This window comes from Ceratotherium simum, chromosome 3 (assembly GCF_057802395.1).
Source record: "Ceratotherium simum simum isolate JZ-2026a chromosome 3, ASM5780239v1, whole genome shotgun sequence".
In the NCBI taxonomy this organism is placed as follows: Eukaryota; Metazoa; Chordata; class Mammalia; order Perissodactyla; family Rhinocerotidae; genus Ceratotherium; species Ceratotherium simum.
In genome coordinates this window covers 83,063,303-83,081,824 of record NC_141902.1, presented here as the reverse complement: position 1 = coordinate 83,081,824, position 18,522 = coordinate 83,063,303, and the positions used below count along the sequence as shown (strand labels likewise).

Below are 18,522 nucleotides of genomic sequence, written 5' to 3'. Positions count from 1 at the left end.
GGGCAATAAGCAGAGAGATAAAAGCTAAAGTAATAACAATGGCAGAGCAGAAAGACAAAAAGAGGCTTATAAAGAGCTGTATGAGGTGGGTGGGTGGATTAAAAAAACATCTGTTTGAATTAGAGACTAGGATATAAGTGAAATTTGTTTACAACCTACTTCAATAGGCAAGACCCTCTCTTTTGTTATGGAATATTGTTTATTGAACATTTTCTAAAAAAAATTAGCTTAGGAAAAAAGTAATGTCAAAATAGTATTTATATCTGTATGACATCAATATAGTTGCATGTCTACTATCATATCCAAAATATACAGCCAGAAAAGCAAAACAACATTAACAAGTGAAGGAGAAATGTGAGGTCCTGGCAAATAAGTTATAAGAGACCAGAGAAGTGGCAACATATTGTGTGTATCAAAGAATAATTTATTTTTTTTAATTGGTAAACTGCAAAATGGATTTGCAAATGAAAATTTACTTAAGAGACTACGCAAGTGCATTAAGATTTACTTGAATAGCTCTTAAACCTAAGCATAGTTTCTTCAAGCTTGAATTGTTCTTGTCTCTCTCCCAATTTACATCTCATTTCCTACCACCTAAAGCAGCTATGCCCAAAATAACTGTTTTTCTCTCACTGACAGACTTAAAAGTCTTCTGATTAGATTTGATCTCTCCAGAATTAAACTTTTCAATACTATGAATGTTTTGGTTACCAAGGGGAAAAACAGCATAAAAACAAATTTGCGAGGACTTATTGAATTATATGTCTCATCTCTATCAATCAGTATCAAGAAACATTTAAGTGGCTACTGTGGGTAAGCCACTACAGCAGACAAGAAGAGTCTATATGGATAGCAGTGAGGTGATGATGCCAAGCCCACAAATCAGTCATGTAAGTGACAAGTGTGTTTTTGATTTAAATTGAATTACATATCTGTACCTGTCCTTCAAATTAATGTAGATAAATATAATTAATATAATATAATTATATCATTATAATTAACCATATATATATATATATATATATATATATATATATATATATATATATATATATAAAATGATATTGTTACACGTTATACCAGCAAGAAAATGAGTTCAGATGTTAGGTAAACTTATGTCAAATCCTCGCTCCATCATTTACTCAACCTATGAGTATTCATGGAAGTAGTGTTATTTACTCTGAGGGTTTCAGAGTTTACTCTGATCAAATAAAGGAACACTAGAAAAGCCTAGCATATCATACACAATAAACACGTTTCTGGAAAATATTTTCTAATTGTAGGCAAATAGAATATATAAACTAGAGCCTAGAATTATTTTCTATGTTTGCCACAAATTAATCTGAGACTTTTATTTGGACACATATTAAAGACTGGGAGACACTTTTTTGTGAGTAGACAAAATGTGCATTGTGTATTGGGATTCTCCAATTTTTTGGACTTTTATTCTCTTGTGACCTGCATATTTTTATTGCAGTGCTTACTAAATTGAATTACTGCTGTTTACCAAAATATTGACAGTATTATGAGATTTTGAAGAAAAATAAATGAAATCAGAATTCCCTGGGAAAATCATAGCTACACAGTTGCAAAATGTTCCCTTCCCCTAGGATCTTGCAATTTCACTGTAAGCATGCAAAGCCCCTATAAATTGATCACCTTAACTCTATATTATGTTTAATTTCCCTTTGACAAAGATTTCCTTTGTTTTGATATAGAACAGATAACTTCCCAACTCAAATGTTTCTCGTTCATGACTAAGGTATTTTCCAATTGTTCACAAGTGTCATTAAGAGATGGAAAGAGAGATGTTGGCAAGCTTGAGAAAAGAAAAGAGGTAGGAAAGAAGAAGGAGAGAGTGGATGTATGGTCATAGAGAACAAGATCATCAATGAAGGAAATCTTGTCAAGCATGAACAGAAACCAGGAGCCTATGACTTGGACCCACCTGGAATGTAACCATGTTCTGGAGCAACAAGATAGGGAAGAACCAGAGGGTGACTGCAAACCTTGGCCTAAGGAACAACACTATTCAAAACCAAGGAAGCCCAACTCAGACACCAGTCCAGGAGGCAGCCACAGGCACTCAGCAAATGCAAATAAAGAAATAAAGCTGGGAGCAAGGGACTGGTAGGGGAGGAGTTGGCACCTCTATACAGCTGCCGCCAAAAGGCCCTGAGAATCAAGAGCCTTCAATATGGATGTGGGTTTACTGCTGTATGTGTGGGTGACAGAGAACACAGTGGGCAGGGAGGAAAATGAGTCATAGAATTACAGACCATAGGGAGCCCAGATAGGACCCTGGACTAAAGCAGGGGTCATAGGAGTGAGGAAATTACCAGGTGACATTGTTAGCCTTCACGGATAGGTTCCTGCCCAGGCAAGGCAGAGGGCCTGAGGCAGTGTGCATTCTCCCTGCTGTTCAGATGGGGATTCCTGAGTCAACAGAGGATGGCAGACGAAGGACCTATAACAAAATTTTCCTTTTATAATTGAAAATAAGCTACAAGGAGAGTTTAGGTTGGGAAAATTCAAACATCTGAAGGTTGGATCCAAGGTATTTCTTAAATTGAATTTGAATATTTGGGGTATATAGTTCCCATTTTTAACTTTTAGCAAAATGTATGGCAATATAATAAAAGCGTAGGCATATTGACCATGACTAGTTTATCAGCTTAGAGGAATTTCTTTAAACTAAATATATCTTATTATGTAAATTAAAAATACAATGCACAGGCAATATATTTTTATCTCCTCTCATCTGAGACTGGCGGTGTCTGTCAGCAAACTAGATTTGGAAACTTGAAATTTGTTTGGCCAGACTAGCCCTGGGTTGTCTCAGTTCCACATGAGTGGTCTGGTGGAGCCTCATTATGGCCTCTTAGATGCTGGAAATCCCAAGAGGTGAGCTGGAAACAGGAGGGACTGCAGGAATCAGAAGACTTGGACCCTAATAGTCACTCTGCCCTCATCAAGCTGTGTGACCTTGGGTGACGCTCAGACCATTTCTGAGACTCTACTTATGCTTTGATGAATGGAGGAAAAACACCATTGGCTGTTGGCAATCTCCCATTTCTCTACAAAGGTTAAATGTGAACTGCTATGAAAATTCTCAAGACCTCTGTTAATATAATCAATATTTTTATTAGTGGTCTGTGAGGTATAAACACCTATCTAAGAATTTGGGGGCTCAGGCAAAATTCTAATCTAAAAGCAGTATGTATTTGGGATTATCTGAAGCTCTAGGAATTGCCTATGTCCCAACTCTTGTAATTTTCTCTCCATCCAAATACACCCTCTAAGAAAAATAACTATATATCATATAACTTCAGAATGATAATAAAAATATGGGAATATACTGCTGAAGCCAATTGTTGAATATCGGAATTAAAAATCCAAGGGGAATGCCAGATTGGCTGGAGCAGGATGTCCAAAGCCAAAGGTAGTTGATGAGATAATTAGAACAAAGAAATAGAGCCAAACAGAGGTTAGAGAACTAAAGAACTAACAGGGCAGAGAAGCAGATTGTAGGGGATGAAATGGGAGATGGCTAGCTAAAGAACGGCTGAGTTTTTACAAAATTCTACCAAAGACTTATATGAGCAGTTGAGGTCAATATGCAAATTCTGGCCCAGCTGAATCTCAGGACAAGAGATCTATATTATGATTATTTCTGTTCTATGAGGATTTTGCAATCTGCATTTAAGTTTTCAAGAGCACCATTTATCCAAGGGTCTATCTGTATCTGTGTAAGAATGAGCTGCACTGTTAGGAGGATGTATTGTATAATCTAAAGACACATTTGAAAAAAAGTGATATGCATAGTTTCTGAGTAAGAAGCATGGTCATCAAAGGAGTCCAACCCTTAAACTGCTAGAGTAGAAGCCTGGTAAGAGGCACAGGAGAAGCAGGATGGGATGAGGAGGGTGGGACAAAGGACCCTCTATGTGTGCTCTCTGTTGGATTAAGGCCATTGGATTTGGAGCCCCATGAAAGCTGTCCACATCTGACACTTACTACCACGGATCTAATTATCATGCCAGGGACAGAGTTAGGTAAAGAGGAGAAGGGAACCAGGCTAATCTATGATTCAAGTGTGATTCGTCAAACCCAGGGTACAAAGTCACTCTTCCTTGATTTGACCGAAGTGAATAAATCTTATCATGCGTACTGGTCCCAAGACTGCAACCAGAAACCCCCCAAAAGCTTTCTAAAACCCCAAGTTCCTGGGACCACAGTACCCCACACCTACTGAATCTGGATCTCTACAAATAAATCTGTGAATCAGTTAGGGTACTACTGAGTGAAAGTAAAATAAGACCCATCTCAGACTGGTATAAATAAAATGAGTTATTATCTCACACAAGTAATTCAGAAGGAGGGCAGCTCAGCAACATTGTCAAAGACCCAGGACTTGGCTTCCTGCCATGTTCAGTGCGCTGCTGGCTTTTGTCTTTAGGCTGTCTCTTCCTGGTTGCACAATGGTTGTCAAAGCTCACATCTTTACACAACATGACCACAACCAGAAGAAAGAGTCCCTTCCTTGGTCTTAATCAACCCCATTTGACTTACCCTCACTCCCCTTTAGACAGAATTACATCTCAGGTCCATTGCTAAATAACCCCTGGTTAGGGAAATGGAATTAACACAATTTGTAACTGATTAAGACTCTCCACCCTGGATTTGGGGCAGATCCAGTCTTACTTGACATATATAGCTGCCTTGTTTCCAAGGGATGCTGTGGGGAAGTATCAGTTGGATAGGCAGCCAAAAATGTCCACCACGATCTGCATTTGCTAAAGATTTTCTGGGGGATTTTAGGCAGCCAGCCTGGCAGTGGTCTGTAGAAAAGCAATTTCCTGAGTTCCTCAATTCCATTAGGTTATATTTCACCATATAATTAAGGATTTAACAGCACAGGGCTTTAGAGTGGTCCTTTTTCCTACTTCAGAGAACCCCACACCAATCCAAAATATGGGTGGCTTGGGAGGACCAAGGGGAATCATTTTTGTCCTGATCAAGCCGACTACTCCCTTCATTAAAGTTGGCACAGCCCACTCAAACAATGCTGCAAGCAGAGAATACAAAATGTAGGTTGGATGTAGCTGTTTCATTAGGATCCTAGAGGCCTCTTTTGTGACTCCCAAAAATATTGAAATTGGGGAATGGTAAAACTGCAGGACAACCAGAAGTCCTCGGTGGCAGATTGGGCCAAGAGCAGAAAATATAAGATTATTAGTAAACATTTGCTTCAAAAGCAAGAGGTCTTTTAGGAGATTTTAGATAGACAGATAGATAGATGATACATAGATGGATAGATAGCAGATCATCATTGTTCGCAGACTCTGTATTTGTCAATTCACCTACTTGTTAACGTTTAGTTGGAACCCCAAAATCAATACTCACAGCACTTTGCAATCATGTGCAGATATGTGCAGAGTGGCAAAAAATTTGAGTCACCTGATACCTGCCGAATTCCCAGCTGAGGTTGACCAAAGCGATGTTCTGTCTTCTTATCTCAGTCGTCATACTGTAAACGTGTCCTTTTCACCATATATCTCACTAGTTTCTGCATTTTTGTGTTTTTTTTGGTGATTTTATTGTTTAAAATCTCCCCCAAGCATGGTGCTAAAGTGCTAGCTAGTGTTCCTAAGTACAAGAAGGTTGTGATGTACCTTATGGAGAAAATACATGGGCTAGATAAGCTTTGTTCAGGAATGAGTACTGTTGGTCATGATTGCAATGTCAATGAATAAACAATATATATTAAATAAGATGTCTTAAATAGAAACACACACAAAAGGAGGCTATGTATTGATTGGTTGACAAAAATGTTGTGGCCAGAGTCTTCAGGAAGCTAACCCTGTGTTTCTTCTAAGAGCAATGGTTCACCATTCACCAAGTGTTCATGGTGACTTTATAGAACAACCACAAATAATGAGAATCGACTGTATGTGTGTGTGTATACACACATACATACACACACACACACAGACTGTATATATATATAATGTATAAATTGTATATAATCAACAATATATAATATTAATTAACAATAATTCTATATAATATTATTATAAGTAGTAATATACATAGTAATGTGAGTTCTATATACATATATATATATAAATGTCTCTAATAGAATTTTTTTTTTTTCAGGTAGTATCATAATCCCTTTGTCTTTCCCTCCAGGGCCTCTGCATTGTCAGGAATATATAACCTTGCTGTCTGCCAGGGTCCAGATTTAATATAACGAGTTTGCTATACGGATGCGGGAGGTGCTTAAAGAACAAAGAAAGAACACTGTGTTAAGTAACCCAAAGGTAATAATTGGGGGAGTAAAGGAAGGTGGTTGTGGGTCTTAGGACCTGGGAGCTCAGAGGAAGATCTCGGCGCTTAAGCTCAGACCCTGAATGAGGGAACGCCACTGAGCTGCTGCTCAAACCTCTAAAAAGGCACAATAAGGCTGATTCTGTAAGTGGCACGTGAAGCTGGGCCAGGAGACAACTGCATTGTTGGAGCAACACTGCAAGCAACAGGAAGCAGAGAGGCAGGATCTAGCCCACCTTCCTCCTCCAGACTTGCTGTCTCTCTCTATCGCCTGCTTTTGGCAGAGTCTATAACAGGGGCTAACAAGGGCAGCCAGCAAAGCCAAAATGTGGTTTCGGAGTCTCCCCCTCAATATCACAGAATGTGGGGTTGAAGCTGGGAGATAACCTGTAAATGACCAGCATTGTGTTAGTTTCCTTCCCTTCGGCCTCCAATTACATATACCCAGGGAAACAATGATTTTAGTTAGATCTCACTCAAGAAACATACTGGGAAGTAAGTTATATACTATCTGCTCTGGGTATATTTAGCACTGACTGTTTCAAAAAAAGAAAGAAAGAAAAAAGCTAATACAGACTTTTTAAAAACAAAAGAATGTTTATCTAATGATTACTCATATTCAATTGATCTAAAATATTGTCTCTTCACTCACTCAGAAATACAATTTATTCATTTCTGATATGTATGACATTAGTCCAGAGATCACTAAAAATATGAAACAAACAGAAAAGGTTCACAGTGTATCTAGCTTTTGCTCTGCATGTCTCTCACCAGCCTGTGGACAGAAGCAATACAGTTCTGACCTGAAACATGAGAAAACTGAATGAGCACTCATCACAGTTACAGAACTCTGGTCATGGGTGCACTCATTGAATTTTTTTAACATTGTTTCCTACATGAGGGCTTAGAATCTTTTTGTCTGTGAAAAAGCGAGTACTTTCTATTAAGTAAAAATGTCTGCAAGAGCTCTTGTCCTTTTAGGCTATAAACATACGCTTGGAAATAAGTGAAGAAGTTTGTTGCCAACGCGTATGATCTTTAGTGGGATTTCATCTCTGAGTAATTAAAAGATTGATTATGTTTTGTCAGCGATTGAGACAAAGTTTGAGTCTGAAGCCAACAGAGGATTTCATTTTCCAACTCTACTGCTTACTTATCAGCTCCCATAGAGGAAATTTGCAAAATAATACTGAATACATCACTGCACATCAGGGTCTTTGTGACTGGGTGGCTGACTCTCCTCTATTAAATGTCCATAAAGATCGCCTCTCACAGGGACCACAATAGAAGGGAGATGCAAATAACTAAAAGAGGAAATAACTGGACTGTGTCTCTTTACCCTAGGAATTGATTTCCTACCCCTACTTATCACAATGCTATGAAAGAGTAGGAACCAGAGATATTAGCAGAGAGAAAAAAACCAGCCTCTTTAGCAATGTTCGCGGTGCTTATTCATTTTTCTCAAGTATTAAAATAAAAAGGAGAAAATATCATTATTTGTAACCCACTCTCACTCTTATATTCCACCCCACCATAAAAACACTTATCATGAACAGAGGCTCCATCATTTCACACACACACACACACACACACACACACACACAAGGTAAATTATATTGCACCGAAGGTGGTTCCCTGCCCTCCAGGGTTGGCTGGCAAAGAGGTTTTATCCACAAAGACCTTCAGGGAGCAGTTGAAATGGAGCTGCTCTTCACAGTGGGATGGGATTGATAACTGAGCCTGATTCTCTTTCTCATGTACAATATTTGGTCTTTCTTTACTCTTGGAATCCGTAGGTTGTGTTGTTTGCGATGGGTCGGTCAGTCCTGCCTCTGTGGTAAAGATAACTTAATTAAAACTCTGTGGAATGAACTAATGCTAAGGGAGGAAACAATAAGCCTATCATGGAGACAGAACAGGGAAGCACATTGCTCAGTGGCAAAGGTGTCCATCCTAAGAGAGAGGTGGAAGGACAAAGGGAGGATTAGACTGTGAGAGGTGAGGGGGAATTCAAGTCTGCCTTTCTTCCATACTGTTATACTTCCTTTGTCTTTCTCGCCCTCAGTCTTGAAAAGAGCCATTCTAGGAACCTAAAGTTAGAGATAAGGGAAGGAGAAAGCCCAGTGGGTGCTGGAGGAGAGCTCTACACTGTTTTTCCAAAAGGCCATAAGTAATTCATTTCTAAGAAAGTCAAATAGGTAAGACCTCTCTGGGATCTGCATGAAGACACTCTCTTTTTCTAGATCTGTGTCTCAGGGTATGATGTTAGGCTGTGTGGACATGTTAATACAAGGGCTCCTACCATGAAAGCTGGCTGAAACCGTTATACTGTTTCCTTATCCCCATGAAGTACTTATTGCTATGGAGCTGCCATCCAAGGTCATTCTGGTTTCAGAGACAGAAGGCCAATGACTTGTTAGCTTGCAGAGCAAAAGGGAAGCATAGAGTGCAATTCCGATGATCCTCCACCCCACCCAGAGTCCGGGAGGGAGGACTCATCCTCCAAGACAGGCTGCACAGTCCAGGGTGTGATATCTTTTATTTTATTTTATTTTTTTAAATTTTTTGTTTATTGCAGTAACATTGGTTTATAACATTGTAAAAATTTCAGGTGTACATCATTATACTTCTATTTCTGCATAGATTACATCATGTTCACCACCAAAATACTAATTACAACCCATCACCACACACATGTACCAAATTATCCCTTTCACCCTTCTCCCTCCCCCCTTGCCCTCTGGTAACCACCAATCCAATCTCTGTCCCTATGTGTTTGTTCATTGTTGTTATTATCTACTACTTAATGAAGGAAATCATACGGTATTTGACCTTCTCCCTCTGACTTATTTCACTTTGCATTATACCCTCAATGTCCATCCATGTTGTCACAAATGGCTGGATGTCATCGTTTCTTATGGCTGAGTAGTATTCCATTGTGTATATATACAACAGCTTCTTTATCCATTCGCCCCTTGATGGGCACTTAGGTTGCTTCCAAGTCTTGGCTATTGTGAATAAGGCTGCAATGAACACAGGGGTGCATGTACCTTTACAAATTGGTGTTTTCAAGTTCTTTGGATAAATACTCAGCAGTGGAATAGCTGGATCATATGGTAGTTCTATCCTTGCTTTTTTGAGGAATCTCCATACTGTTTTCCATAGTGGCTGCACCAGTTTGCACTCCCACCAGCAGTGTATGAGAGTTCCCTTCTCTCCACAACCTCTCCAACACATGTTGTTTCCTGTCTTGTTAATTATAGCCATTCTGACGGGCATGAGGTGATATCTCATTGTAGTTTTGATTTGCATTTCCCTGATACTTAGTGATTTTGAACATCTTTTCATGTGCCTGTTGGCCATCTGTATATCTTCTTTGGAGAAACGTCTGTTCAGGTCTTTTGCCCATTTTTTAATTAGGTTGGTAGTTTTTTTGTTGTTGAGATGCATGAGTCCTTTATATATTTTGGAGATTAAGCCGTTATCAGATGTATGGTTTGCAAATATCTTCTCCCAATTGTTAGGTTGTCTTTTCGTCTTGTTGATGGTTTCCTTTGCTGTGCAGAAGCTTTTTAGTTTGATGTAGTCCCATTTGTTTATTTTTTCTATTGCTTCTCTTGCCCGGTCAGACACAGTGTTTGAAAAGATGTTGCTAAGACCAATGTCGAAGAGCGTACTGCCTATGATTTCTTCTAGAAGTTTCACAGTTTCAGGTCTTACATTCAAGTCTTTAATCCATTTGGAGTTAATTTTTGTGTATGGTGTAAGATAAGGGTCTACTTGCATTTTTTTGCATGTGGCTGTCCAGTTTTCCCAACACCATTTGTTGAAGAGACTTTCTTTTCCCCATTGTATGTTCTTGGCTCCTTTGTCAAAGATTAGCTGTCAATAGTTGTGTGGGTTTATTTCTGGGCTTTCGATTCTATTCCATTGATCTGTGTGTCTGTTTTTGTGCCAGTACCATGGTGTTTTGGTTACTATAGCTTTGTAGTATATTTTGAAATCAGGGAGTGTGATACCTCCAGCTTGGTTCTTTTTTCTCAGGATTCCTTTAGCTATTCGCGGTCTTTTGTTGTTCTATATAAATTTTAGGATTCTTTGCTCTATTTCTGTGAAAAGTGTTGTTGGAACTTTGATAGGGAGTGCGTTGAATCTATAGATGGCTTTAGGAAGTATGGACATCTTAACTGTGTTAATTCTTCCAATCCAAGAGCACGGAATATCTTTCCATTTCTTTGTGTCTTCTTCAATTTCTTTCAGAAATGTTTTATAGTTTTCAGTGTACAGATCTTTCACCACTTTGGTTAAGTTTATTCCTAGGTATTTTATTCTTTTTGTTGCAATTGTAAATGGGATGGTATTCTTCATTTCTCTTTCTGCTACTTCGTTGTTAGTGTACAGAAATGCAACTGCTTTTGTATGTTGATTTTGTATCCTGCGACCTTACCATATTCGTTTATTAGTTCTAAAAGTTTTCTAGTGGATTCTTTAGGGTTTTCTATATATAAAATCATGTCATCTGCAAATAGTGACAGTTTCACTTCTTCTTTTCCAATTTGGATCCCTTTTATTTCTTTCTCTTGCCTGATTGCTCTGGCTAGGACTTCCAGTACTATGTGAAACAGGAGTGGTGACAGTGGGCATCCTTGTCTGGTTCCTGTTCTTACAGGGATAGCTTTCAGTTTTTCACCATTGAGGATGATATTAGCTGTGGGTTTGTCATATATGGTCTTTATTATGTTGAGATACTTTCCTTCTATACCCATTTTATTCAGAGTTTTTATCATAAATGGATGCTGTATCTTGTCAAATGCTTTCTCTGCATCTATTGAGATGATCATGTGATTTTTATTCTTCATTTTATTAATGTGGTGTATCACGTTGATTGATTTGCGAATGTTAAACCATCCCTGCATACCCGGAATAAATCCCACTTGATCATGGTATATAATGTTTTTAACGTATTGTTGTATGCGATTTGCTAGTATTTTGTTGAGGATTTTTGCATCGATGTTCATCAGTGATATTGGCCTGTAATTTTCTTGTTTTGTGTTGTCCTTGTCTGGTTCTGGTATCAGGGTAATGTCGGCTTCGTAGAATGAGTTAGGGAGCTTCCCCCCCTCCTCAATTTTTTGGAAGAGTTTGAGAAGGATAGGTATTAAGTCTTCTTTGAATCTTCGGTAGAATTCACGAGGGAAGCCGTCTGGTCCTGGACTTTTATTTTTGGGGAGGTTTGAGATTACTGTTTCGATCTCCTTACTGGTGATTGGTCTATTCAAATTCTCTACTTCTTCTTGATCCAGTTTTGGAAGGTTGTATGATTCTAAGAATTTATCCATTTCTTCCAGATTGTCGAATTGGTTGGCATATAGCTCTTCATAGTATTCTCTTATAATCTTTTGTATTTCTGGGGTGTCTGTTGTAATTTCTCCTCTTTCATTTCTGATTTTACTTATTTGTGCCTTCTTTCTTTTTTTCTTGGTGAGTCTAGCTAAAGGTTTGTCAATTTAGTTGATCTTTTCAAAGAACCAGCTCTTGGTTTTATTAATTTTTTCTATTGTTTTTTTTGTCTCTATTTCATTTATTTCTGCTCTAATTTTTATTATTTCCCTTCTTCTACTGATTTTGGGCTTTGTTTGTTCTTCTTTTTCCAGTTCCTTTAGGTGCATTGTTAGATTGTTTATTTGAGATTTTTCTTGTTTGTTGAGATAGGCCTGTATAGCTATAAACTGCCCTCTTAGAATCGCTTTTGCTGTATCCCATAAATTCTGGCATGTCGTATTTTCATTTTCATTTGTCTCCAGGTATTTTTTGATTTCTTCTTTGATTTCTTCATTAACCCAGTCGTTGTTCAGTAGCATTTTGTTTAATCTCCACGTATTTGTGGCTTTTCTGATTTTCCTCCTATAGTTGATTTCTAGTTTCATACCGTTGTGGTCAGAAAAGATGCTTGGTATTATTTCAATCTTCTTAAATTTATGGAGACTTGTTTTGTGGCCTAATATGTGATCAATCCTGGAGAATGTTCCATGTGCATTTGAAAAGAACGTGTATTCTTCGGTTTTTGGATGGAATGCTCTGTATATATCTACTAGGTCCATCTGTTCTAGTGTGTCGTTTAAGGCCAATGTTTCCTTATTGATCTTCTGTTTGGATGATCTATCTGTTGGTGTAGTGGAGTGTTAAGGTCCCCTACTATTATTGTGTTACTGTCTATTTCTGTTTTTATGTCTGTTAATAATTGCTTTATATATTTAGGTGCACCTACATTGGGTGCGTAGATATTTACAAGTGTTATATCCTCTTGTTGGATTGTTCCCTTGATCATTATGTAATGCCCTTCTTTGTCTCTTTTTACACTTTTTGTTTTAAAGTCTATTTTGTCTGATATGAGTAATGCTACCCCAGCTTTCTTTTCATTGCCATTTGCGTGGAGTATCTTTTTCCATCCCTTCACTTTCAGTTTGTGAGTGTCTTTAGGTCTGAAGTGTGTCTCTTGTATGCAGCATATATATGGGTCTTGTTTTTTTATCCAGTCAGCCACCCTATGCCTTTTAATTGGAGCATTTAGTCCATTGACGTTTAAAGTAGCTATTGATAAGTATGTACTTACTGCCATTTTTTAACTTTTTTTTTTTTCTCAGTGTTTTAGTAGTCCTTCTCTGTTCCTTACTTCTTCTATACAGAATTGATGGTCACTTTAGTTTGACCTCTGTCTGAAAGCTGTACTCTTTAACTCCCCTCCGCCCTCCTTTTATGTTTTTGATATCATCTCTAACCTCTTTTTTGTGCATTTGTATCCATTACGTTCTAATCATGGAAATAGATAATTTTTCCTATTTGTGGTCTTCTCTTTTCCCCTTAAATCAGTCCCTTTAACATTTCTTGTAGCACTGGTTTCTTGGTGATGAACTCCTTTAATTTTTGCTTGTCTGGGAAAATTTTGATCTCTCCTTCCATTTTGAATGATAACCTTGCTGGGTAGAGTATTCTTGGCTGTAAGTTTTGTCCTTTTAGCACTTTAAATATATCGTGCCATTCTCTTCTAGCCTGTAGGGTTTCTGCTGAGAAGTCAGCTGATAGCCTTATGGGGTTTCCTTTGTATGTAACTTGACATTCTCTTGCGGCTTTTAGGATTCTCTCTTTATCTTTAATTCTGGACATTTTGATTATGATGTGTCTTGGTGTGGGCCTCTTTGGGTTTATCTTATTTGGGGCTCTCTGTGCTTCTTGTACCTGGATGTCTGTTTCCTTCCTTAGGTTAGGGAAGTTTTCATCTATTATTTCTTGAAATAGATTCTCTGACCCCTTGTCTCACTCTACTCCTTCCGGGACACCTATAACACGGATGTTAGTGCGCTTGATGTTGTCCCAGAGGTCCCTTAGACTGTCCTCACTCTTTTTAATTCTTTTCTCTTTTACCTGTTCAGCTTGGGTAATTTCTTCTAGTCTTTCGTCCAGCTCACAGATCCATTCTTCTGTATCCTCTACTCTGCTTTTGAGTCCCTCTAATGAATTTTTCATTTCCAGTATTGTATTCTTCATTTCTGATTGATTCTTTTTTATATCTTCCATTTCTTTGTTGACATTCTCACTGAGTTCATCTATTCTTCTCCCCAGATCAGTGAGCATCCTTAACACTCTTAGTTTGAACTCTCTGTCGGGTAGGTTGCTCATTTCTGTTTCACTTAGTTCCTTTTCTGGGGTTTTGTCCTGTTCCCTTACTTGGAATGTATTCCTTTGCCTCCTCATTTTGCCACTTTCCCTGTGCTTGTGTCTATATATTAGGTCGGTCAGCTACGTCTCCTGCTCTTGGATAGGTGACCTTATGTAAGTGATGCCTTAGGAGGCTTCCAGTGTGCTTCCCTCAGTTCTCAATGTTCCAGGGGTGACCCCTATGTGGGCTACGTGTGTCCTTCTGTTGTGGCCTGTTTGCTCTCCCTGTAGGCGCCCAGGGAGGCCGAGTTATGCTCCTGGCCAGCTGTTGTAATGCTCAGCTGTTTGTAGTTGTTGTGGGCCCTTCAGTCTCTTTATCAGGTGTGGGGATCCCCAGCACAGTTGGCTGCAAGTTCTAATACCACATTTGTGTTGCAGTATTTCTTTTAAGTGAGTAGGCCGGCAGCGTGGCAGGTTGTTAGGTGCAGGGCCTTACAATTGCTATAAGCCTCTAGCCTATTAGGTCTCTTGTCAGCTCTCTGAGGATTGCAGCTGGGTTGGGCTGGCCTCAGGCACAGGAAGACCCAATTGTTTCAGGCTTTGGAAGGTGGGGCAAACCCCCTATGTGGGTCTTTGAGAAGCACAAGTCTTCTGCAGCTGACAAGCCCTGCCGCCCACAGGTCCACACACACAGTCAACACAGTCCTGCCCCGTGTTCGCACCCCGACCTCCCCAAGAGGACCCAGTCTCTCCACGGCGGGAGCCCCACACACCCCAACACCGCCCCACACTCTCCACCGCTCCTTATGCACACCCTGCCCTGCTAAAGTCGGCTCAGTTGCCAGGCTGCAGAGAATCCAGTCACCAATCTATGCAGGCACACAAGTTGCCTGAGGGCTTGTTGTTGGGTGGGGCCAGTCTCTAGGGTGGGCTGCCTGCCCTGGCTGAGCTGGATTAAATCGGTGCTCTAGTGGGTGGGGCAGACCCTGGGCTAGCAGGCCTCAGGAAGAACTCCAATGGTGTCTGTGTCAGCACGCCCACACCAGGCCACAACAGTGGCCGCCACCAATGTCCCAGTCCCTGGAGAGGTCTCACCCCTCACCGAGATGCACTCAGGGCCTATTAGGTGAGTCTCTTTTCACCACAGCACTGTGCATCTTTCTTTCTGGTGATTTTAGGATGCTTTCTGAATTGGGTGAGTTTGCGCGCGGGCCCTTTAAGAGCCGGTTTTAGTTTCTTTGTGAACCGGGTTTTCCGGGGGTACTCCCCAATGTTTTAGTAGCAAGCAAAGTCAGATATTATGCCGCTGGTCTCGATTGTGCTGGGTCCACAAAATGCCCACAGCGGGGGCGCTCCCCGGCTCAGGGCCCTGCGCCTCCAGGGAGGCTGCGTACCTGTGAGCTGCTCCCGGCGGCCGTGAAGCTGGCGGCTTGTGAAGGTGGCGTTTTTCCTCTCCAGAAGGGTGTCTCTGCCTCTTCCACCTCAGTTAGGATTGTCCGTTGTTGCAGGAGGTCCTCATATCCAGTTTTCAGTTCTGTCTCAGGGGTAATTTTTCCACGAGTAGTTGTAAATTGGCTGTGTCCACAGGAGGAGGTGCGTGCAGAGTCTGCTTACGCCTCCATCTTGACTCGAGATCCTGATATCTTTTAAATATTTAAAAATATGGTATGTGGCCTCCAACTGTGCTGTTTCACTATGGGTGTGAATATTAGGGATGGATTTGGGAAAGTGCTTCATAACTCTTGGTCGGAACTGACAGTAATTAATGCTAAGTCGCAATTAGTCATGGTCTCTGAAGTGTTTGTAAATCCATAATTTAAAAGTATGTGTTTTTGGTAATTGTCTAAGATACATATGCAAACGGTATATCTGTATTTGGATGGAAAACACATCTGAACTCTTGAGGCAGGCAATCCCAATTTGACTGACCTCCAATTGAGTGTCTTTAATTCAACCCCAACATGGTGAAGTGGATTTTAGCCATGATTGTGTTATATGATGATTATAGTGATGATGATGATGATTATAATAGTTATTATTATCATATAATAATAGTTATAATTATTATTTTTAAACAGCTACTATTTATTAAGCATTTACTAGGCTCTAGTTCTAAGGATCTTATACCTGTTAACTCGTTTAATCTTCACAACTACTCTATAATATCGATATTTAACACTATTTTTTTTTTGTGAGGAGGACTAGCCCTGAGCTAACATCTGATGCCAAGCCTCCCCTTTTTTCTTGAGGAAGAGTGGCCCTGGGCTAACATCCATGCCCATCTTTCTCTACTTTATATGGGATGGCGCCATAGCATGGCTTACCAAGGGGTGCATTGGTGCATGCCTGGGATCCGAACCGGCAAACCTCAGGCCGCCACAGTGGACGACGCACACCCATCCACTTGCACCACCAGGCCGGCCCCCTTATATTTACCACTATTTTATAAAAGAGGAAACATAAGCACAGAGAAGCAAAGTAACTCACCCAGTATCACACAGCTAAGAATTGCAGAGCAAGGATTCAACTGCAGGCAATTTAACTCCAGAACACAGGCTCTTAACTAGTATGCTGTCAAGTAACTCCCTGAGGAGGTAAATCCTCCATTTAAAAGCATCTGAGGAATTTTGAAATGTAGCTCCAAACTCCATCACCCAAGCTCTGTGGGGATAGACCATCACACTAGAACGTGAATTTCAGAGAGCTGAGTCCTAGCGGTTCCTACCTAGGTAATGTTTGGAAACATTTATCTCACGATGAAGTCACTCTATCATGATTAGGTCAGAACTTTTATCCCAAGAAGAAGAAAATTTAAGGAAATGGGAGGGAATGGTATAATCAATGGAGGAAACAGAGAAAAATAGAGAACCTACGGGGGGATTGGGATCCCATTTTTATGAAGGAATAAAGAACCACTGAGACGAGGCATGTTTTGCTGTTCTTAACTAGAGGCATCCTCGTAATAGAAGGTCTGCAAACATCAGAATCATTCCAGCCCTGTTCTTACTAATAAGGAAACTGATGCTAAAACTGAGAAGGGGGATGACTGAAAAAGTCAAGCCAAATTGAAAGTTAGCTCTCAGTTTTACACTGTCCTTGGCCCTTCAAAGGAGAGCAGTTAGGAAATTCTCAGGCCCTGAAGTCGCCCAGTCCCAGGTTCCCTCCCTGGCTCTGTCACTGATTCTCTGACATGACCTTGCAAGTTACTTCAACTCTGTAGAATGGGGAAGATCTCTGTACCTAACTCATACTACTGTTTGATGATTACGTGAGATAATGCATACAAAGTGCTTAAGACCAAGTCTAGCACAAAGCAAGGAATCAGTAACCTTGGCTAAAAATCTTGGAGGAGTTCTTGACTCTTCTCTTTCATACCCTACATCAGATTCCTCAGCCAGTCCTCAACATGTATGCAGATTCAGCTCTCCCTCATCTCCTGTACTGTGGCCACCTGGTCCGATCCAAGGTGTCTCTTACTTAGATTATTGCAATAACCTCCTAAGTGGTCTCCTGCTTCTTCCCTTGTCCCTTTCAGACAATTCTCAGAGTAGTCACCACATTTTGTTAAAACGTTAGAACATATCACTTCACTGCTCAAAACTCTCTGGTAGTTTTCCATCTACAAAGACTTAGAGCATGACCCGCCCATCATCACCTCTTTCTTGCTGGTTTCAACTCCTTCAATTCTCCCCTGGACAAAGATTCTCTCCTTGACCAAACTCTAGCCAGGCTTCTCTGAGCCCTCTTCTCCACTAGGCCCTAACCTTGGTCTGTAAAGACTTGAACAAGCACTGACACAGTTTCTAACAGCTTAAGGTCATGTCTCTAGGATAACCCTAGCCCCCATAAAGTGCCTGCCTGAGAAAACTCAAGACTGCCGGAGAATTTACTGTCTGTTCCAGTCAGCATCTGGGGATAGGGCCCCCGTCTCTCAGCCCCTGTGGGAGGGTAGGGGCCTAACTTCCATAAGGGTCAGTTAGCAAACCCAGATGAGTTTCACATGGACCAACCCTCCTTCCCACTTTTTGTAATTTTTCACTTTCCTGACTCACTGAGCCCTGCTCACCCTCTCCCTAATCCCTCATTCTCCCTTTAAAATGCCCAGTCTTCTCTACGATCGAAGTTGAGTTCAGTTCCCGCTGGCCTGCAATAGTATATTACTCATTTACATTTGTCCTGACCACTTTAGTTAGTGGTCAGCTTTGTTTACCTTTGATACCCACTGCCCTCCAGTCATCCTGGGCTCCTGGCTAATCTCCAACACGCTAAGCACAAATCCTGTCTTAAGGCCTTTTTACCTGCTCATCCCACTGGAAGGCACTTCCTAGTCACAGTCATGTGGCCCCTGCCCTCTCCTCCCTTAGGCCTTTGATCAGATGTCAGCCTCTCAGGGAGGCTTTGCCTGACATACCTGGAACTGCTTTCCTCCTCCTTGCTTTATTGTTTTTCCTCCCCAGCACTCATTACCATTGGACAGGCTGTCTAGATTTTACTTAGTTGTTTCTTGTTTAGCTCCCCTCACTAGACTGCAGGCTC

At 40.4% G+C, this 18,522-nt stretch overlaps 1 long non-coding RNA gene across 1 annotated transcript in view; it reads left to right on the top strand.

Moving 5' to 3' along the window:
• Positions 1 to 14,982: 14,982 nt before the first annotated feature.
• The window catches only part of LOC147917670 (uncharacterized), a 72,637-nt gene continuing 69,097 nt past the window's right edge, over positions 14,983 to 18,522 (top strand). Inside the window, exon 1 of the long non-coding RNA XR_015551622.1 lies at positions 14,983 to 15,112. This is a non-coding gene — a long non-coding RNA (uncharacterized LOC147917670). The remainder of the gene's footprint in view (positions 15,113 to 18,522) is intronic.